Genomic DNA, 22,909 nt, shown 5'->3' on the forward strand with positions numbered 1-22,909 from the left:
CTAGGGCGGGCCCCAGAGGCACCTGCTCCCTGCTCAGCCTCTCCCCGTGGGATCCCTGAGGCCCTGGAGAGCTTCCCCTGGAGGGCAGGGCAGGCTACACCTGGACCTGGGAGACGTGCCTCCCAGCGCGGAAGCCCTCGGCCTGGCAGGTGCACTAGGCAGGGCCCTGGGTGAAGTCCTCCCCCTCGAGGAAAGCATGGAATTCGCAGCGATTTCCAAACCCCCTCCATGGGAGCCTGGAGGCCGATGGCCGTGGGAACAGCACGCACGCACACGCACACCAGTCTTTCCCTCTCCCAGGTCAGCCCAACCTGACTAGAAAGGTGACTTCCTCATCTCCCCACAGTAGTGGCCCTTCCTGCCTCAGACTCTGAGCTGCCCCTTCCCCAGACCTGGCCAAGGGGGACCCCCCACTCTGATCTCCAACCTCCCCCCCATTTCCTTTGGCAGGAGGCACAGGGGCTGAGGGAGGAGGCAGAGGGTCTGCTGGGTATAGGGCTCTTCCTCTCCCCAGGGCCCCCCAGTTTCCTGGGTTTCTGGGCTCAGCGCTCTGGGGGTGTTGTCTTGGGGCTCATATTTACGTTCCCCACTATTCTTTCCTGGGTGCCGCTTCCCTCCAGTTGTGCAGCTCAGACAGCAGGGGCGGGAGGAGGGGAGCAGGTCAGCAGATCAGCTGAGGGGCTGGGGGGGGTGCGGCCCACCGGAAGCCACCGGAAGGTTTTCCCCAAGGCCAGGCAGAGGGGCAGGATGGCGCACCCTCATGCAAAGCATTCCTGAGCCTCAGCCTAGGCCCCCTTCTGGCCCATCCCCATGGGGGACACTGAAGGGAGTCTGGGCCGCAGGCAGGAAGCACCTCCTATCTGGGGACACCCGTGATCCCAGCACCCTCCTGGCAGGGACCCTGGGGGAAAGCTGGCTCAGACTGGCAGACGCATGGAGGGGGTACCTTCACGTGCCAGGGTGGGCACGCTGCCCTCTCTCAACATTTCCACCCCAGATCTGCCCGGAGCTGAAAAAGCAACTCGGCAGTCCACGCTTGGTACATACCCAAAAATACATCATCATTTCGGAACTGCGGCTCCACGGCAGGCCCGGAGGCGGGGAGGGGGCCCAACGGAGCAGTGGCCCAGTGGCAGGTTGCTGGGGTGGGGGCTGCGATTCCAGATCCCACGTCGGGCTGTTCAGCTGGCACTTGCAGCAGCTTTAAGAAGTGCCTCTCTCCTGTCTCTGCCTCCTCTCGCTCCTCCTAGCACTGAGTGCCCTCCCGCATTTCTCCGGTTTATTTCCCAGGTTGTTCAGCTCCGCGCCTGCTCTGAGCTCGCCCATCTGCTGGGGTCCTGCCTGCACTGCCCGGTCCAGCCCAGGCACTCCGGCCGCCTGGCTCTCTGCTGAGTTGAGCGCCCCATCCTGCCACCCAGCACTCCCCGCATACGTGGGGGGGGACAGGGCATGGTGGGGTGGGGGAGGAACACCTCCCAGCCTAACAGATCTCATGGACAGAGGATGGGGATGGGGAGACTTGCTCTGAGGCTAGAAATACAGAGACAGAGAGTGGGAGAGGAGGAAAGGACAGCGTGTGTGTTCTCAGAAGGTCCCTCTTGGCTTCAGAGGGTGGAAGGTGGGAGTCGGCAGGGAAGTGAGAACTGCCCCCCGGGACTCCAGCCCCAAGTCTGGGAGGCGGCTGGGAGATGGAGCAGCCCCCTCTACAGAGGTGGGAGCCCGGGCTCTCGGGAGCTGGAGCCTGGCCAAGCAGATGAGGCACCACTTCTGCAGACATTGAGCGGTGTGTCGGGGTACAGTGGGGCGAGAAGGGAGGGGTGCGGGGAAGGCATGTCTGTGTCCCCCACTTGTCCTACCCCAGGGTTTTCCAGGCTGCCTTCCCCCTATTACAGCTGTGCTGGCCTCCCTGCCCATCGCCTGAGGACAGTGCTGCCCAGGGGCCACGAGCCAGCGAGGGACCCAGTCCCAGGCCAGGTGGGAGGCCGATCCACCCGCCAGCCTGAATGCCAGATCCATCCAGGCTGCCGCCCCTCTTTCAAGGGATGAAAGAAAACCATTCTTTCTATGGCTCTTAAGGTTTCTTCCAATGAGGGAAATTGAGGCCCAGAGGCTGGATATGGGGATGGACACATGCTGAAGAGTGACAGCAGGTGGCCAGCATCCTGTTGTCCTCGCGCCTGGACTAGCAGCTGAGAGGGACGCGTATGCTGAGGTCCTTGGTGGGGAGAGGTCAGGAACCACGTCTAATGAGCCCACACTTGCCTTGTGTGCAGGGAGGCCGTTGGCCTGGGCACAAGCCCCTCCCACCTCACTAAGGCCAGCGGTGGGAAGGTGAGGGGCACAGGGAGGTTCACAATTGGCCTCAGGGGGCCACCTATCTGTGCCCCACCGTCCCACCCCAGGGGGCCCTGGCTGAGCAGGAAGGAGGGCTAGATAGGGAAGGGGGAGGTAGGGCTCAGCAGCTGGGCACTCAGGCTTCCCCGCGAGGCCCAGCCTATGGCTCCCCGTGTGGGCAAGCCCAAGGGAGGTAGCAGGACAGAGGGAGTGACGTCAGACTCTAAGCTTCTGGGGTTGGCAAGGATGCTGGTGAACATGGGGGCAGATGGGGTGCAGGGGGAGGGGCTCAGGGGACAGGGCTCTGTGCTCATGCTGCAGGCTCTAGCACTGCTTTCCAGAAGTCCTCACAAACCACAGACAATGGAGGATGGAAGAGGAGATGCTCAGGGAAGGCCGATTCCCTAGGGACCCGCTGCCTGGTTTCCAGCAGGTCTGATGATGACCTTCAAGGCCCCCAGCGGGTGCAAGCACTTCTGAGCCGACCCACCGGAGGGTCCAGAGGCCTGAGCGCAAGCCTGGCTCTGCCATTCACAGCCCTCCTGAGACTCGGCTTCTTTGTTTCTACACTTTGGTGACAACAGCAGCCCTGCTCCTAGGCTGTTTCAATGATCAGAGGAGACTGAGCAAATGATCAATGATCAAACGGGATGCAGAAAAAGGCCAGGTACCCTTGGGCCACTTGAGGACGAGTGACCCGGAAACAACGCATTGGAGCTGAGATGGGTCTCCTGGCCTCCTGCAGCTTGAGCTGGGGCCTGGGGCCCTGCACTTTTCAAAAGCCTAGAGCTGCAGGACAGTGGGCGAGTGGTGTTCCCGCCCGCCCGATCCGTGGGTGTCTCACTCCCGGTCCTTGCAGAGATGGGTGAGCAGCCACACCCTGTGGACACAGTGCTCGGGGCTGGGACCTGGTCACCTTTCCTGCGGGTGTCTCCAGAGAGCCCCGCGGAGCCGGGCCTCGGGCTCTGAAAGCTCAGGATGACCAGAGCGCCCACCGCAGACGGCCTGAGCCCCGTTCTCCTTTCCTCGGCATCCAACCAACTCACACAGCCTTGCCAGTTCACTTGGATGTGCTGTCTCTGCCCCGGGCAGATGGGCAACTCCTGGAGGTCAGCTCGGCCACGCCTGTTATAGCCCCAGCAGCCAGCATGGCACTGGGCACACAGCAGATGCCCATAGATATGGGCCGGGAGGTGAAGAGAGAATTCCAAGGCTACAGAGCATGGCTGGGCTGCGCTTTAGGGAGGGCAGGGGGCACCTCCTCATGGAGAGAAGAGACGCTTTCCTCCATGATCTAGGGATCTGCTGACCCATGGGCTCAGGTCTGGAGGGTCTGGGGTCCAGTGGTGAACACACCGCACCTCTGGGGTGTGGGTGGGAGGTCTGTTCCTCTAAGCATTTTCAATGCTCACCCTTTCTTGCGTGCTGCTCTATGCCCCCAGGGGCCATGGATAAGCTACATGCCTCCTGGCATCCTCTAAAGTCTGGGTGGCCACACCATCACCTTCTCTAGAAAGACTGGCTCAGGCAGCAATGTGTCGTGAGCAGGGCCTGTGTCGAGCTGAGCTCTAGGGCGTCTGCTGTAAAAATCCACGCCTGGGTGCACACACGTGGCAATGCAGGAGCCCACATACACACAGCTGCATGTGTACCCGCTTGCACAGACACACGGTTCCTCTCTGCACACACGTGCACGCACACCCACATCTACACGCCAACCCTGCGCCATACACATACTAACGTGGCACATACACCAGCGTGACCCCGAGTAGACAGGCCACTTCCACACAAGCCCCGGAGGTCTGCAATTGGTCAGCGGCAGGGGGATGTCCCAGGGCCCCGGCATGGAGTCGTGGCCCTGTACCTGGGCCAGGCAGTGACACCTGCCACCAATTCAATCTACAGCCCTTCAGGCTGGTGGCGTGAGGCGTGGGAGGATGCTGCATCCCCCGGTCAGAACGCCAGCAATTATGAATAAGTAATACGGAGGGAGAAGGAAGAGGCCGGGGCAGGAGCAGCTCCCCCAGAGAGGGGAGCTGGGGAGGGGATTCTAAGGGCCGCCAGGACGCTCCTGGACTGCCGACACATCCCAAACCCAAGCTCAGCTGCTCTGCGGCAGCGCCCCTCCAGCACGGCAATAAAGCAAACCACACTTTCAATAATTCAGCAGCAGGAGAGGGGCTGAGGAAAGGAAAACCCACCTCAGCACTGGAGACGGCAAGAGGAACAAGAGAAGGGCGGGCGGGCGGGCGAGGATGGAGGGGAGCCAGGGCTGAATTCAGCCTCATTCACACCTGGCCGGCTCTCCATGTGTATCCCCATGTAAAGAGGTGTTTGCAGATTCTTCTTCCCCAACAGTGACATGCAGAGGCCACTGAGTGCTGCTTCCACCCAGAGCCTGAGAAGTCACCTGGAAACCCCTCTGCAGACTCCAGGATGGGAGGGAATTCAGGCAGCTCATCCATCACCCGTGGAAAGTCTTCCTTTGGGCAGCCCGACATCCGCCTCCAGGACTCTGCTCATTGATCGTCGCTGATCTGAGGCCGCGTGGGGCAACCACCTCTCTCTCCTGCAGACCCAGCCCTCGAATCCTGCATGACACCATCTGGCTGCCCCAGCTTTCCTCGTCTGGGCAAACAGCTCTCATCTCCTCATGGACAGCCCAGGAAATGTCCCCGTGACACGGAACGGGCACCTCCTCGTCAGCCCAGCAGCCCAGGGCGTGCCGGCCAGCTTCCACCTTCCACCTTCCGCCGTCGGGAGTGCACCCCTGCTCATCCAATCTGAATCAAACTGGCTTTTGAGCAGGGCACACTCTTCCTTTCAGGGTGACTACACCTCCAGCTCGCCTGGGACACTCCTGGTCTACACCGCATTAGTAACAGCACTTGCAGTGTGGATGACATGTTACTTGGCCACTGTTACGGGCGGAATGTGTCCCCCCCAAATTCATATGTTGACGCCTTGACCCCCACGTGATGGCACTTGGAGGTGGGGCCTTTGAGAGGTGATAGGGTCGGATGGGGCGCTCGTGGTGGGATTAGTGCCCTTGTAGGAGTCACAGGAAACCTTCCTTCCTGCCTCTGCTCCCTGCCACGTGAGGACACAATGAGAAAGGGGCCACCTGCGACCTGGAAGAGGGCCTCACCAGAACCCAGACATGCTGGCACCCAGATCTCAGACGTCCAGCCTCCAGAACTGTGAGCGATACATTTCAGTTGTTTATAAGCTGCCTAGTCTGTACTATTCTGTTGCAACAGCCTGAGCAGCTGAAGAGTCCCCCTAATTATACTGGACTTACCATCAATTAAAACGCCTAAGTGAGCCGATACCTAACTCTGTAATACGGCTGCTTTTTGGCCATCAGTAGGGATAAAACCCGCCCTCTCTGTGGACCTAGGCTGTGAGGGCCACAGACCACCTGCCCTTCTGTCAGCCTCAGTGAAAGGTCTGCAGGATCAGAAGGTACCAGGTGTGGGCAGCCAGGTGTGCACGTCTGTCTCGCCTTCCCTCCATCAGAGGCAGATGTCTGCGGGGGTGGGGGGGGCGGCCAGTCTCTCCTTCCCAGCCGCTCGCACTAGCCTTTCCCATCACAGGTTCTGTCTATTTGGATCACGTCAAGGCCTCACTCTCTCCCTTCCCGCCCCGGCCCCTGCCTGTGGGCTCTCGGTGCTCCCTGCAGCATGGGCCGTGTGCAAAACTATGCAACCAGGGCAGGTGGGGCAGCTGTGAAGTCTGCGAGAGATGTGTGTCTTGCTCTCTGCACCGTGACCCGCCTCCCGCTCCCCGAAACTGGATGATAAATTACTCTGCCCAAGCGGAACACGCCGGGACAAGCCTCTTCTCCAACTGTAATTAATACCCCGGGGAAAGCACAGACCGGGGGTTTTATACTTTCACACACACACACACACACACACACACACACACACACACACACACACACAGATTCTTTCTGCTGTCCTCTAATCCAAGCTCAAACGTTTCATGTCCTGCTTCTTTTATGGGCAGCACAAACCACCCGGCTGGATATATCCTGAAAGCCAAGGGAAGTACTGGGGACCCTGTTCAGTCTCTATGGTGCAGAACTCAGTTTGGGAGCTGGTTTTCTGGCAAGCGGTGCCCACATGGCTGGTGCAACGTAGCTTTGTCCTTAGCAGAAATGGCCATGGGTTTTGGTAAACCATTCGTGGTCAACAGTTTTTGGTATCTTTCCCCACATTTCCCCCCCAACTATGACAGCCTAAGTGATGCACTAGTCCAAACACATGTGTGCACAGATACCAGGGTGCTCTTGACATGACATTCCTTAAAAAGCTATACAATGAGCCAGGGGCTTTGCAGTCCCATAAGGCTAGACAGTCAACCACCCTGACAACGGAAATGCTTTCTCAAAGGATGGGAGAGCCCTAACGGGCCAGGAAGGGTCGAATCCCTGTGTCCCGTGCTGGTCAGTGAGTGCTTTTGGTGTAGCAGGTGGAGGCAGGGAGGGGAAGGGCTCAAAAACCCACGCTCTCTTCCTGGGAGCATCAACTTTGCTCAAGGGAATTCTCAGCATGAAAAGAAGCCTGGGCAGCCGGGGCCGCGGTCCTGCCTTGGCCACTTGCAGTGTGACTCTGGACAAATCAAGTACTATCTTGCTTCAGTTTCCCCATCTGTAAGATGAACCCTGCTGTGAGGGTCCAGTGGGAGAATGGGTTGAATGTGCTGACAGCTGCCCTGGGCCCCGGTGAGCCGCAATGCCCTGCACAGATAAAGGACTAAGAGCACAGCTCTGGCCACATGGGCCCAGCGAGGGAGGGGACCTGATTCTCAGTGACCGGCCTCGGCCTCTGACGGCTCCCCCCCCAACCCCCCCGCTCAGTCACTCCCACTGAGGGCAATGAGGACACTGTCCCCCATAAACGGCGAGGCAGTCGGAACTGCTAGGGTCTCTGATTCCCTTCTCCCCTGCCACTGGGGGATTTCTGACCTCTCCCACCTGAGGTGTGGAAAAGCTTACAGGGATTATTCCCCTTTCCTCCTTATTCTTTGCAATCAAAATTTCCCAGAGAAGAGATTCTGCGAAGAGCCCTTGGTAATAATCTTCCAAGAAAGAGCTAAGCTCCCCCCACTGCAGGTTCCTCTTAATTGGGGGTGGGGAAGGGTGTGCTCAACAAAGGAAATGAGGGTGTTTGTCTCGGACGGCGCGTTCCCAGGCCCGCGGCCGCCCGGACAAGCGACAAGCGCTGTGAGCACTCTCACTCCTGCCACCTTTGGGGCCTTGAGCCAGGATGGTTTTCAAGACACTGGACACCAGGCAATGAGGGACAGTGATACCTGAGAGATGGGAAAGCAGTGTGGGGGGGTGGCCACAGCTTCCTGTCTGGAGAGTTTTCAGGCCAAGGTGCAGGGCCCCCAAGTAGAGCCTGGTGTGCTCCCTGAGCTGAGGAGACACAGCTGAGAGTCTGGGGAGACCAAGGGGGCTGGAGGTGCAAGGCAGAGAAGCGGAGAGGCTGATCTGGACAGAGGGAGCCCTGAGAACTGCAGGGGGTCCCAACTGAGTATTCAGCCAGTGCCACTGAGCACAGACATTTGAGCAAATGCCTGAGGCCGAGGGAAGAGCCAGCTGACAGGATTAGCGGATGCAGCTCTCACATGGCGCTGGGACTAGTGTGTGTCCCCACCAGTCAGACCAGGACGCTCCCAGTAGCGTGCTCAGAGGGTCCCTCCTTCGAGTGGGATCATTAGACGCAGACGAAACATGGCTCAGGCCCATGTAACAAATCCTAAAAGTAAGATCTGAGGATCGAACGGTTTCCAAGTAACTTAACTGCCCCCAAGACAAAGTCCAAGCACATTTATAGGAATAAAAGTATCCAACACCCAACAAGGTAAAATCTACAATGTCCAGCAGCCAAAGACATGCACAAAGCAGCAAAACATAACCCAAAATGAGGAGGAAATCAATCATTTGAAACTGACCCAGAACTGACATTCGTGTTAGAATTTGCAGACAAGGTCATTAAAATAAGTGTAACTATATTCCATATGTTCCAAAAGTTAAGTAGAGACATTTAAGATATAACAAATATACAAGCTGAACTGTAGAGATAAAAACTACAATGTCTGAGGTGGAAAAATACACTGGACAGGATTAATGGCAGATTAAACATTATAGAAGAAAATATTAAACTTAAAGACACAAATGGATTCTTTATTTTCTCTATTTTGAAAGCTAAAATAGAGAAAACAAGAAAAACCAATTTAAGAAGTTGCACATCAGTGACCTGTGGAACAACTTCAAGCTCCCCAATATACACAGAAGTGGGAGTCCCTGGAAGTGGGGGGGGGGCAGAAGGAATATTTGAAGGAATAATGGATAAAGCATCACCAAATTTGATGAAAACTATAAACTCAGAGACCCGAGAAGCTCAACAAACCCAAGAAACATGAAGAAAATGATACTCAAAGCATAATCAAATTTCTCAAAACTAGTAATAAAGAGAAAATGTTAGAAGCAACCAGAGGGACAAAAATAAGAATGATGAAAATAAGACTTTGAAATCACACAAAACCAGCAGACCCTGAAGCAACACATTTAAAGTCCTGGGAAAAAACAAAACAAAAACACCCACATCTGTCAACCTAGAATTCTATGCCCAGCAAAAGTATCACTCTAAACAAAGCTGATATAAAGACTATTTCAGACATACCAAAGTTGAAAGAATTGATCACCAGTAGATTTGCACTATGAGAAATATTAAAGGGAATCCTTCAGGCAGAAGGGAAAATGACAGCAGGTGGAAATACAGATCCACATAAAGGTATGACGACACCAGAAATGGTAACTAGGTGGGTAAACATATGACTTAAATCTCTAAAGTGTAACTGTACAAGGTTTATAACACATGTATAAGTGAAATGCATGATAATACCAGCATGAAGGTCGGGAGGGGAGATGGAACTACACCATCAACCAGTGCTTATACCTTGTATGAAGGAGATTAATATCACGTGAAGGCAGACTGTAATTAGTTAAAGATACACACTATAAACTCTAAGGCAACCATCAAAATAACAAAACAAACAGCTATAGCTAATAAGTCAAGGATGGAGAAAAAATGAAATAATAATAATAATAATACATGGAATAATAATAAAACTCAATCCAAAAGAAAGCAAAAAAGAGAAAAAAAGGGAATAATGAAAAAATGGGAAAAACAAAAAAAGCCTGAGATGATAGACTTAAGCCTAATCTATATTGGGTTAAACTTTGAAAATCAACCAATGTAATTCAACAAATTAACACACTAAAAAAGCATCTGATTATTCCAATAGACAAAAGACAAGAACTGAACAAAATACAACATCCTTCCTAATCAAAAGTGACAAAAACTCTCAGCAAACTAGCAATAGAAGGGAACTAGGAATAGAAAGGAATCTACGAAACACCCATGGCTAACATCAAGCTTGACGGGGCACTTACTTGAACAAACCCAAGCCCTTTAAGATCAGGAACAAGACGAGAACGTCCATTCTCACCATTTCTGGTCAGCGTTGTACTGCAGGTTCCAGCCAGGGAACCAGGTAACACAAAGACATAAAAGACATCCCGATTGGAAGGCAAGAAGGGAAACTGTCTTTATTCACAGAAACATGATCATCTATGTAGAAAATCTGATGGAATCTATTAAAAAGCTATTAGAACTACGCAGTAGGTGAGGTTAGTAAGGAAGCAGGTTATGAGATCAACATACAAAACTTAAAACAATTTGTGTACACCAGCAACAATCAGAAGTTTAAATAAAATAGCATTTAAAATAACACTAAAATATGAAATACTTAGGGATAAATTTGACAAAAGACATGCAAGATCCATTACTGAAGACTATGAGCCATTAATGAAAGAAATTAAATAAATCTTAAATGGAGAGGGATATCTTGCTTATGAGTCAGAAAACTCAATAGAGTTAAGATGTCAAGAATCCCCCAAATTTGTTTGTATGTTCAGCGGAATCTTGGTCAATATCCCAGCAGGCATTTTTAAAAATTTACATGGTGATTCTAAAATTTATATGGAAACTTAAGGGGCCTAGAATAGCAAACACAACTGTGAAAAAAAAAAAGAACAAAGTTGGAAGTTTAACATGACTTGATTTCAAGACATTATAAAACTACGGGAAGTGGGATATGGCGTCAAGACAGACATACGGGTCAATGGGACCAAGTGCAGAAATGGACCCACACACGCGACAACTGTTTTTTGACAAGGCTGAAAAGTCAATTCAACGGGGGGAAAGGACAGTCTTCTCAATAAGGAATAGTGAAACCATCAGATGTCCCGATGCAGGACAATCAACTTCATTCATACCTGCACCACATGCACACATGAATTCAAGATAAATCACAGACCCAAATGTAAAACCTAAAACCTATGAACAGAAAACGTGTAGGCGTCCACATTCACCTGCGGACTCCTTTGGTCACTTGGTTGACGATAAGATTTCTTAGATACCAACATCGAAAGTATGATCCATAAAAAAACAAATAGATAAACTGAACTCTATTAAAATTAAAAACTTCTGCTCTTCCAAAGACACCTTAGGAGAATGAAAAGACAGCCCAATTAGAGGAACATGTCTGCAAAGCATATATCTGATAAATGGCTCATATCCAGTATACATCAAGAACTCTCGAACTCAACAATAAGAAAACAAACAACCCGATAAAAACATAGTAAAGATTTGAACAGCCACTTCATCAAAGGAGATGGATGGATAGCAAACAACCACATGAAACAATGTTCAACATCATTAGTCTTTAGGGAAATGCAAATTAAAACCGCAGTGAGCTAGCAGCACGTACCAATTAGAATGGCTAAAGCTGTAAAGACAACTCCAGGCGTAGGCGAGGATGTACCGTAATTCTCCCTCACGGTCCGTGGGAATGTGCAATTGTACCACTTTGGAAAACAATCTGGCACTTACTTTAAAAGTTAAACATACACTTACCGTAGGATCCAGCCACTTCACAACTAGGGATTTCACCTGGAAAGAAGCGAGCACCATACAAAGACTTGTACATGAACGTCTCGAAACGTTATTGGTAAGAGCTCCAAAATGGAAGCCACCAAGTGTCCTTCAAGGAGTGACTGGACCAACAGCCTACAGTGCACTCATAGCGTGGGATACACGTCAGCAGTGAAAGGGACGAACAGTGGACACACACCACAGCAGAGGGAAGGAGCCACACAGCCAAAAGAGAATGCGTGGCAGGAGTTGATTTATATGTGGAATACAAAGTATTCCATGGTGACAGGACGCAGCTCAGAGCTCGCCAGGGACGAGGGGGCTGGTGAGGGCAGGAGGAGGAGAGCTCAGGAGCACAGGGAACTTTTGGGGTGCTGGACGTGGCAGTATGAGGCCACGGGTACAAACAAGCACACACCCAAACGGACCAGACTGCACCCTCTAAATGCGCATAGTTGGCCCTGTGTGTGCACTCGACCTTGACAAAGCTGTTTAACAAAACCACCCTACGAAGCTCTGCGCCAGCCCATCACAGCGTCCTTCCTTAGAGCACAGATGGCCGGCCTCTTTATCCCACAGTCACACTCACCGGAGGGCTCCCTTGGTGGCTTGCCTGTAAATGAAACTTGGGGTACAGAGTGCCTGTCACCAGGTTACATGTGAAGCCGGCCACCTTGTGGTTAAGAATACTTGGGCACTAGCGTGGCACCAATGCCACCTGCACTTTCTCTGCCTCCTGCTCGGAGAGCCGCATTGAAAACAGAGACAGGCCGGCCACTCCCTGGGGACCATGTCATGTGCCGCCCACCGTGGGCGGACTCGTGAGCTCCGCCTCATGTCCCCATCCTGGTGGAAAGCGAGTAAGCGAGGCCTGAGCGTCCTCTCCACCCAGCCCCACGTGGCCCAGCGGTAACCAGCTGCCAGGATGGAAGCCCCCTGGCCCAGTCAAGCTTGACTTGGCCAATGCCCGCTTCAGAGCCCGGGGTGGGCTTGGGACAAAAACAATACAAAAGACATCACCATGGGCGGCCGGTTTGTTCAGTGGTTAGAGCGCAGTTCTCGTAACACCAAGGTCGCTGGTTCGAGTCCCACATGGGCCAGTGAGCTGCGCCCTCCACAACTAGATTGAGAACAACGACTCGACTTGGAGCTGAGCTGTGCCGCCCCCACCCCCATACTCACAACTAGACTGAGAAACAACTTGACATCCTGGAAAAACACACTGTTCCCCCCAAAAAAAAAGAAAAAGAAAAAAAAAGGAATCACCACGCGAAATTCCCAGAGTTTGGCACAGGAAGATGGCAAACCCCCCTACCCCTCTCCGCACCGGGCAGCTTTACTTTCCATTTCTGATCTGGTAAATCGCTTTGCCATCCTGTGCACACACAGCCTCAGACCCAGGAGCCCGCAAGGAGAAGCCCGCCAGGGTCCCGGTTTACAAATACACCGCGAGCCTGCATTTTCTAATTTTGTTCACAACAAATATACATGACTTTTATAATAAGCTTTTTCCCCAAAGTAAAACTCTGCAAGTGAATCTATGAAGGAGCTCAGCTGAGGGCGGGCGATGGAGGGTTGGCTGCAGGGACACACAGACTGAGGGCCCAGGTCAGCAGTGTCCTGTCCCCCACCCCCGCGAGGGTCGGCACTGGGAACTGAGCCCATTTCCACAGCCCTGCCCACCCCGAGGAGAACAGGCCACGGAGGGGAGTCAGCAGCAACTAGGCTGCCCTGGGCCTTGCAGTCTGGGGTACATGTCTGTGCACGGAGCACCTGGGGTGGGTGTGGACAGTAGCGCAAAGGGAGGCCTGGGGGAGGATGAGGGAAGGGGCCAGGAAGGAACCACACTGCTGCTCTAGCCATAAACACACTCCTGTCCCCTCACCTCCCCCCAGGCTCCTCTGGCCCCGGGCCTGCCTTCCCAGCACACTCTGGCCGGCCGCTGGGCGTTGAGAGAGACAAGGTGTGTGTGTGTATAGGTGCTAAACAAGCCACAGCTCCCTCACTCCGGGGAATGAAACCCCCAGGAACCCCACATTCAATGCCAGCAGCTCCTAACATGTTCAACATGCCCACATCTGTCAACAACTATTTAGGAAAAGAAGCAAAAGCTTTTATACCTTTTATTCAGCCAATTTTCCCCGAGGCACTGTGGACTCTGGAAGAAAAGAAAGAGAAAAGAGAGTTACCAAGTGGTTATGCCGTCAGGGACTGGGCCAGAGATCAAGCATCTGCAGCCATTCACGGGAACGGGGGCTGCACACGTGTGTCTGAACCCCTAATCCTGCCCTTTTCTTATAGGGCACTTGGAGATGAGAAAGGATGGTGTGTGTGTGTGTGTGTGTGTGTGTGTGTGTGAGATATGCTTCTTCTGGGCTTACTTTTTCCTTATTTCTTTTACTAAAGTTTCATAATTTTATGTGTACATACCTAGCACATCTTTTGTATTGTGGTACACAATAGAATGCTAGGGTATGGTACACATGCCATAAAGTTTGCCATTTTAACCATTTCGTGTCCAGTTCAGTGGCCTTAAGTACATTCACACTGTTGTGCAGCCGTCACCACCATCTGATTCTAGAACTTTTTCATCGCCCTGAAAGGAAACGGCATGCTCATTAAGCAGTCACCCCCACCCCCCTCCCCACCTCCACCCTGTGCGTGTGGTTTTTTTTTGGTGTTTTTTTTAACTTAGCATAAACAGGACAAAAGCAAGCGAAACCTCCTGGAATCGAAAGGCTGTCAGACCGGGCCTCTTTCCTGAGAGGCTGAGAAGTCACCGTCATTCTCATCACTGACATCACCACAAGGAGCAGGTGGCCACTGTCATTACCCTGCACACTTTCTGTGTCAGGCCCTTGAGGACAATTGCCTCATTCGGCCCTCACAACTCTGAGAGGCAGGCGTTGCTCTGACTATCCCCACTGTTCAGATGGGAAAACTGAGGCCAAACTGCCTAAGCAGGGGCACCACCCGGAGCTGGGGCAGCCAGGCGGGTGCCCAGGGCCGGTGCCCCTGTGCTGCGCTCCCCCTCCCCCACAGGTGGGACATGAGAATTAAAAATGGCAGGAGAGCCCTTAACTGCGTGGAGCCTGCAGAGTTTGCGCACATCATGACGGCAGTGTTTAGCAGGCAGCCCCCCCACCACTGCCGCAGCCACAGAGGCTGGGGACCAAGGCAGGGCTGAGCTTGAACCACACAGCTGAGGAGGACATCGCACGAAGGGGGGCACTTGATTGGCATTTTCCCTCCCCAGCAAAATGGCAGAAGCAGCTTCTGGCCATTTCCACGCAGCTCACACGACTCCGAGGAGGGGCCCCTGCGAAGGGAAGAGGCTCCGAAAGGAAGGCGTCCTGATAAAATGGGGCGGGTGGAATCAATCCGTTTGCATCAACCACCACCTTCAGTTGATTTGGGGGTTTTTCAAAAAGTCATTGTTGACTTTTTTTCTTGGTTTCTTTTCTTGAAGTGAGTTTTCCTCTCAATTCAATTCAATTTAGTTCCATTTAATTCAATCCATCCAGTCCCAGTGAGCAAACACACAGCCTTACTGCAGACTGCTGCGGTCTGGGCTAAGTGCAGGGCACTGGATTGGACGAAGCCTGCCCCCCCCCCCGGCCCCCCGCCAGGTGGGAGGGCGGAAGGAGAGCCAGGCGGGTCCCAGGATGTGGCCCATCCCTCCTTCCCAGTCCCATGACCCCGCCCCCCCCCTTGACCCGCTGTTTGCCAAGCTCCCGGCCCTACCATAGATTTCCTCTGAGACGCTTCTGGCCCCAGAATACCAGTCTCGGGCACCAGCACAGACCAGAGCTGGCAAACATCCCCACCCCACCCAGCCCAGCCTCCACCAGTCCTGAACCCAAGTTGCTCCTAACGGTCCTTGACTTCCCTCTACGGTTCTCACAGTCACACGTGTCCTTATTTGCTCAAAGCAAAATATTTGCCATGATCACAGGGATGACACTGGCTCAGTCCTCGTCGGGAGACTCGGAGGCTGGGACCCACATCCACCTCTGGTTTTGAAAAATTCCAGGGCAGAAAAGCCTGTTGAGCCTGATGCCTCCACTTTTCGAGGCGCAGGGGGGGTCCAACCTACTCTCTAGCGCTTCCGGCCAGGAGACCCCCCCCCCCCCCGCCCCCCGCCCTTCCTCGCCCTCCCTCTGCAGGTACAGAACCACAGGCCTAGTGAAGTCTTTCTGGGTCTGGCCCGGCCGCCCTCCAGAGGACGGGCCCACCTGGGACAGGCCTGCCTTGCATTTCTCCCTTCCTCCTCCAGTCCCCAGCATTTCCCTTCTTCCCACCCTCCTCTCTCACTCACCCCCCCCCCCCCCCCCGCCCCACTGCCTGGTCTGGGGGTCTGGGGAGAGCAGAGGGAGATGCCTAGGGCTCACCTCCCCAGTCTGGTAAAGACATCCATCCTCCAGAGAGTTAGCAAGTAGGTAGAGAGCAGCTTCTCAGCCTGACTGTGAGCAAACACTGCTCTCAGCTGCTCAGCGGGTAATCAATTATGCTGATTTCTGCCTCCACCATCAGGTTCGTTGAGGAGCACAGCTGGCAGGCCAGGGGGGCTGACTTCCCTGAGTGCACTGTGGGAAGACCCTTTGGCAAAGGCCAAACTCGGCCAGATGCACTTACCAACCTGCCTGTCTCCACCAGCCCCACTGTCACGGCCGCCACGGAGTCTGCGCCAGGGCCTGGTGGGCGAGGAGTTTCCCCAGCAGAGCTGCTCTGTTTGCTGGCGTCAGAACTGCCCACCCTCTAGCCTGGCCGCCTCCCCCACTAGACTGGGACCCCCAAGGGCAGGAGCTGTGTCTTGGAGGCCCTGTATCCCCAGAGCCTAGCTCAGGGCCAACACAGGTGGGAGGCAGTGGGTGTTTGCTGAATGAGTGAACCGGCCAGTAAGCGTTTGCTTGAGGGGTCTGAACCAGACCACTGTTCTGAAGAGGGGGCGTGGGTCCTTCTGGGCTGATAGCTGCTCCTGGGGACCCGTCATGAGTTGATCACACACCCTGCAGACCCCTTCCCGGTGTCCTGGCTGCTCAGTCCTTCCTCCTACACACCCTGCACGCCACCTGCTCCACCTTCGCTCCAGGCCCCGCCCACACCCAGTGCTTCCTCCACGACCGTCCTCAAGAGCAGGTACTGCTGTCCTTGTTCAACTCCACCCGAAGGACAGACGTGTCCCACTCCGACCCTGTTTTCTTCTGTCCACAAAACATTTTGTTCTTCAGAAACTACACTGTGACTTGCCTGTACCCCCCTAGGGATGAAGACAACACACGTCGATGAGTAAAACCCACTGTTAGTGTGGATCATGCAAAGTGACTGTGGCGCGGGGCGGCCTGCGGGGTCTCTGCTCCCGCTCCCCACATAAGAACGCAGGACATGGTGAGGCCGAAAAGGAACACCCACGGAGCCATAGGTAGGGGAGTCACACCACTATATTATCGCTGGTGGCTGGGTTGGAGACACAGGAAGCAGGAGCCACACTGTTCGCAACCCTCACTGCACCGCTTGCAGGCTCAGCCACCATCTTCTTGCTAGCCCCCATTTTCTGCTAGCGAAGCCATGGCAGTTATATTAGTGGCCAATGGCTCACTGGTTACAGGTGACAGCCAACTAGCCACAGCTGATGGCCATCTACTACCTGATCCAGCACCCCTCCACGTGAGGCTGAGATCCTGGAAACTGCTCTCTGGGGCTCTGTCCCCGCAGTGACTTGCCAGGAAAAGGCCCCTAACATCGTAACCCACGTCAGTCCCTTACCGGTGGCCATCACACGTGGCACCCTGGACCTCCTTCCTCCCCTCCCATTTGGGCGCTGAGCTGCTTGACTACGCAGCAGAATAGAAAGGTGGGACGCGTACTTAGGACTGGCTGGGACCCCTATTTGCAAGGTCATGTGACTCGCAGCAGTCGTCGCAGCCCGAGCACATGTCGCAAACCTCCAATCGGGCCCACGAGGCAGGCGTTATGCTCCCCGATTTGCAGATGACAGGAGAGGCTCAGCATCCAGCCCGGTCTGTTTTCCTTTAAGTCTGAGCCTCCTGCACTTCCTGGGCAGAGGTATTTGGACAAGCCATCATTTGGGAACACCTGCGTGCCTTCTTAGCTCTGCTGGCAAGAATAACTGAGCCGGCCACAGGTGCCCTTGTGGCAGGAAGCAGAGAAAGCGGCCTGTCCGAGCTGTGGGGTTTAGGGGAGGAAATGTCGCTGAGAAGGGTGCCTGGGACACACTACCCGTCTTTGCAGGAGGCACCCTGGATGTCTGCAGCAGGGGGTGGAGTCTTCCTGACAACACAGTGTCTTAGTCTGCTGTGGCGGCCCTGACACAGGGCTCCGAGGCTGGGAGGCCCAACTCAAGATGCTGGCGGACTCGGTTCCTGGTAAGAGTTCTCTCCTCAGATTCTCGCTGTGTCCTCATGTCATGGAGAGAGACGGAGGGAGAGCTGCCATGTCTTTTCTCACAGGGGCACGAATCCCATCACAGGGGCCCCACCCTCACGACCTCATTGAACCCTAATCACCTCTCAAAGACCCCTCCTCCAGCTCCATCACAGTGGGGGATTAGGGCTCAACATATGAATTTGGGGGGATGGACGCAGTAGTCAGTCCATGGCACAATTTCCCTTATGTATTCACTTTTTTCTTTGCTTTTTTCCTCGGTGTTTTTCCAAATGTGCAGCAACGGTGCTCGGTGCTCGGCCCTCGTTTACCATCTGAGCAGATTTATTTGGTGTCTTACAAGTTGTTACAGTGCAGTTGTTGGTGCCAGGAAGGACTTTGGGGGCCCCCTGCCCACACTGGTCACGATGCTTGTTAGGGCATCTACGCAGCGAGCCTGGTGCCCTCCCCCCCATGGAGGTCACTTAGGCAGCTGTAAAACGCCTGCCTGGCCACTGCTACTCTGTGTTACCTTGGCTTTTATTAAGTGGCCCACTTTATGCTCTCTCTCAGGGGAGCTGGAGGTGAAGGGCGCAATTTTATAAATAAAAAATTAACTGTGAGTGGCTTAAACATGGCTTTTGATGGTGATCATGACAGCAGAGCACTTTAATTTAAAGGTTTCCTTTCCTTCTTCTGAAAAGAAACGCACCTGAGAGGAGAGGAAGGGAGGGGAGGGGAGGGGCGGGGAAGGGAGGGGAGAGACCTGAGAGGAGGGGAGGGGATTATCCTGGATTAGGGGAGGCGGCACTAAATCTAACGAGAATAATGCTGTAAGAACCCAATGTGGAGATGGGGGCGGAGACTGGAGTGATTTGGCCGTGAGCCAGGCCACGCCTCGGCCCCCAGAAGCTGAGGGGGGTGGGAGCCTCCCTGGAGCCAGTAGAGGGACCCAGCCCTGCTGACACTGATTCCGGGCGTCCAGCCTCCAGAACGGAGAGAGAGGACATTTCAGTTGTTTAACAACCCCTGCCCCCCGTGGAAATCTGTTACGGCAGCCGCAGGACGCCAACCCACCAGCCTTCTCCCATCACCTCAGAGTGACGGCACATGTGTCCCCCACCCTCGTCTGCACCCCTCTCCTGGCCCTCCAGGATACTACTGCTGACTGTGCCACGCCCTGTAACACTCCCGCTCCTGAAGCTGACCTTTCTAACGCACCCTGGAGGGACATGGCTGCCGCGTCCCCGCTGTCCTATGGAGCTGGGTGTCGCACGTCACTTGGTGTCACACTACAGGACCCAAGAAACATCTCTCGGCGTGAAGGACCCCAGGAAAACCGCTGTTCCCTTGAGGTGTATTTTGAATCCACTTTTTTATTTGTTGTGGGTTTTTTATTTTTCTTTGAATTTTTTATTGTAAAATACATATACCATAAAATTTCCACTTTTAACCATTTTTCGATGTGCAGTTCAGTGGCATTGAGCACGTTCACACTCTTGTACGACCATCACCCCCATCCATCCCCAGGACCCTCCATCCTCCCAAACTGAAACCGTCCCCATTACACACGCACAGCCCCTGGCATCCACCTTCTACTTCCTGTCTCTATGGACTTGACTCCTCTAGGGACCTCATATAAGTGGGACCGTGCAGCACTTGTCCTTCTGTGTCTGGTTTATGTCCCTCAACATAACGTCCTCCGGGTCCATCGTGTAGCAGGTGTCAGATTCCTTCCTTTTTTCAGGCTGAATAATATTCCATCGTGTGCATAAACCACATTTTTTTTTATCTGTTCATCTGTTGAACATTTGGGTTCACTTTTTAAGACAACAAGAATCATATACTCAGCCAGGTTCCCATTCTGCTTTGGCTGCTGGCACGTTCAGAAAAACCAGTGTGGCTCACCTCGCTTCTGTGTCTCAAAGCACCAGCGGCTGCACTGTCCCGTCTGGCGTCTCTGTTCTCGGATCTTGACTTCTATCTATTCACACGTTTCCGTTTTATTTTATGTGGTGCTACAAATGGATGCAAAACCGTCTCTAGGCTACACACTAACCACCCAGGCTCCTCCTCACGCTATTCTCCCCACCGTGCTCGATGCCACACCAGGTCTGCCCTCCGGAGGACAGCTCTCGACCTTACAACCCCCCCCAGGTCGCCGTCCCTTCCTTCACTCCTTCAACACATAGCAGTCCTGGCAGGAGGGGCCCAGGGATGCCATCCTACCCCCGGCCTGCACATGGCCTCAGGGACAGGGACACGGGCCCCTGTGACTGCCTGGCCAGCAGGCCATGTTCTCATGCTGGTGTCTGATTGTGCTGAGAAGCCTGTTCTTTCTAATGCAAACTGAAGGGCAGCGGAGGCCCGGCTGAGCCATTCCCCACGGGCCGGGCAGGCGCTGCACAGCATGTCCTGCTCAACACTCAGCTGAAATGGAGCTGAGTGCGGTGAGGTCTGGGCGGCTGTCCAGCCTCCACTTGGCTGCGGCACCCTGGCTCCCATCCCTCTGTTTCTTTAAAAGCTGGCTGCATCTGAGTACAGAGAGTCAGGCCGGGCTGGGTTCAAAGCCACAGTTCGGGTGTGTCTCGTCTGCCAGTGAGGTGAGACCTCAAGCCCCATCCCACGTGCCTTGTAGTATGGGGCACCCGCCCCTTACAGGGGGCACCACTGTCCACAGAGCGGCAGGTCTGGACTGAGAACACGGACCCTCAGTGGGCAGAAGTAGTGTGTGGGACACTTGGAGTTGGCACTGCCCAGTTGTGATGGAGCAGCACCAACAGGAGTGTGGTGTGGGGAGGATGGTGGAGACCGGGCAGGGGATGAGATAATACACAGGACAGAGCGCCGTGCAGGGCACAGATGAGACGTACGCTGGCTTCTTAGATGAGCACGTTTTGCTATCAATAATTTAGACATGGCCTTTCTCCTCTGGGAAGTGGGCAAAATCTCATTTCCTGAGCAAATCCCCTAAGAAACCGACCTGTTCATCGCTTTTCCGAAATCTGTGTGGATCAACCTCCTTACAGAATAAAAGCAGGTAATCGGCTGCGAGGGCTGGGAGCTGGGTGCTAGGAAAAGTCCCCGGAACCCGCAGGGGTCCCAGAAATGTCCCAGGGCTATGCTGCTACGCTGTCTGCAGCTCAGCCTGCCTCCCCGCTGGCTCCTGTGAAGGGGGAGACACGCAGCGAACGGAACAGTACTGTTTGAATTTAATGCAACAACTGGAAAATCACTTGTGGAAATAGAGGCACACACAGCAGAGATCTCCATTTTGGGAAACACCATGGGACGGGGTACCTGCAGCTTTTCCCAGCTCCTCCCCAAGGGAAGAGCAGATCCTGCCTGTGCAGGGTGCTCACCTCAGGAGGTTACGCCACAGCCCAGGCCGGCCCGGCATGGCTGTTACACCTTCAGTGAGTTACTCAGCCTCCAAACGCCTTGGTTTACTCACCTGTAAAGTGGGGGGATGGCCGAACCTTCCGCTGGGTGCCCTCATGAGGATTAAAGGACATCAGGCCTCAGTATAAGGCCTGGCCTGTGACTGGGGGAGGATTTCACCCAGTCGGTGGAAAAGGTGGGAAATGAGTTTTAAAGTGAAACCCAGAGTGACTCCCGTTCACTGAATCTGCTTTGTTCTCTGCGGGTTAGGGAGCCCTTCGCATAAGTCATCACAAGTCCTCTCTGCAAGCCTGAGGCAGGTGCCTTTGTCCCTTGATGCAAGTGGGGAAGCTGAGGCTTCTCAAGGTGGCACTCCTACAGTGGCAGGTGGCCTCAAGTGGCAGAGGTATCACTGTCACTTTCTTTGGGGAAAGAGGCTAGAAAGGAGTGATAGATGTTGACATGCAGAGTAATGCAGCATCCGGCCTTATTAACCAGCAGAACTTCTTCTCCAGGCTTGGAGAGAGTTCTGCAGGCTGCTGGGCAGCCGGGGACGGTGCCCACTTCTCTGTCGTCTGCAGGAAATGACCCCTGCCCACAGGTCCTAATTCTGAGCTGGGAACTGCCACTGCAGGCGGGGGAGGGGTCGTCCTGCCAAGCACAGCCCGTCCTCTGGGTCAGCAATGTCTCATGCCTGCCCCTTCCTGCAGCTGACAAAGGACTCCTGAGGCCTGCAAACCACCGAGGCCCCATAAACCCATGTCTGGAACCACCACGAAGCTGGGGACGTGGTAGTCACGGCTGCCTGCTGGAGCGCCCGCAGCCCCGCGCGGCGTGCGTAGGTCTCTAAAGTGGCCGTGTGTGCTTGGGCTGCGGATTTGGGTAGAAGTGCTGAGCTGTGGACAAAGAGAGCCCACTCTTAGCCGCGTCCCTCTGCTCAGCACATCCTGGGCCACTCTGCTCTAACTCTGCTTCCTCACGTCCCTTGTTTGCTGTATCCTCATGCTCTGGCGTCTGGGGCCTCGCTGACTCTGGAGGGTCACCCCTCCCAGGGCTGGCAAGTTCCTGGAGGTGGCAATTAGCCAGGGAGCCCGTCTTTCATAGGCCCCACCAACACAGAGGACCCCCCACCTCCTCTATGGGGCTGTCACTCTCCAGGTCACTATCCCCCTGCCCTAAGCACCCCAGGCCAAGTCGCAGCTACTAGGGACGGTCCCTCTGCAGCACAGCCCTCTGCAGTTCCTCAAAGCCGCCAATCCGAAGACTGCTCACCCTGCTTCTCCCGTCTCTTCCCATAGAAACCACAACAAAGGCTCTTGCCAGCATTTCCCATGCGCCCTTCCTCCCGACCAACCCTGGTGCTGCCCAGGTGGCCCTCCACAGCACGCCTCCTGTCCCTAGGAACTGCGAGTGTCATAAACGTCTCCCATTTCCGTGTCTGGGTGTCTTTCCATACCTGGCTGAAACGAACCCTGGGGACCCCTGAACACCTGCCATCCTCACTGTCCTCTGCACCCTCTGCTCTCACCCTCAGGGTCTTGCCTCCTGCAGGAAGGAGCCAGTTTCTAGCGGGGACACCTGAGTGCTTCTGGGGTGGGGGTGGGGTGAAGAGTGACTTAGCGCTTGGTTCAGCTTAGAGGCTGCTGGCTCAACCCACCAGAGCCGCTTCAAAAAGACTCTCACCGCCCAGCAATCACCTTCTGGGATTAACACATCTCTGCGCTTTCTCCATTTCAGAGTCTTCTACTGGGAACGGCCTCAGAAGTCAAGAGTGAACACGGACTTCTGTTGCGCCCATG

The 22,909-nt window shown here is 54.4% G+C and overlaps 1 protein-coding gene across 6 annotated transcripts in view; it reads right to left on the reverse strand.

The window, feature by feature from the left end:
* The window catches only part of RBFOX3 (RNA binding fox-1 homolog 3), a 362,978-nt gene that overhangs the window by 97,160 nt on the left and 242,909 nt on the right, over nt 1-22,909 (reverse strand). For all 6 annotated transcript variants that reach the window (XR_012492320.2, XR_012492319.2, XR_012492317.2 and 3 more), the window contains exon 4: nt 13,466-13,503. The gene's annotated coding sequence lies outside the window, so the exon portion shown is untranslated. The remainder of the gene's footprint in view (nt 1-13,465; nt 13,504-22,909) is intronic.

This window comes from Rhinolophus sinicus, chromosome 12, assembly GCF_057876585.1.
Source record: "Rhinolophus sinicus isolate RSI-liver-muscle chromosome 12, RSI-T2T, whole genome shotgun sequence".
In the NCBI taxonomy this organism is placed as follows: Eukaryota; Metazoa; Chordata; class Mammalia; order Chiroptera; family Rhinolophidae; genus Rhinolophus; species Rhinolophus sinicus.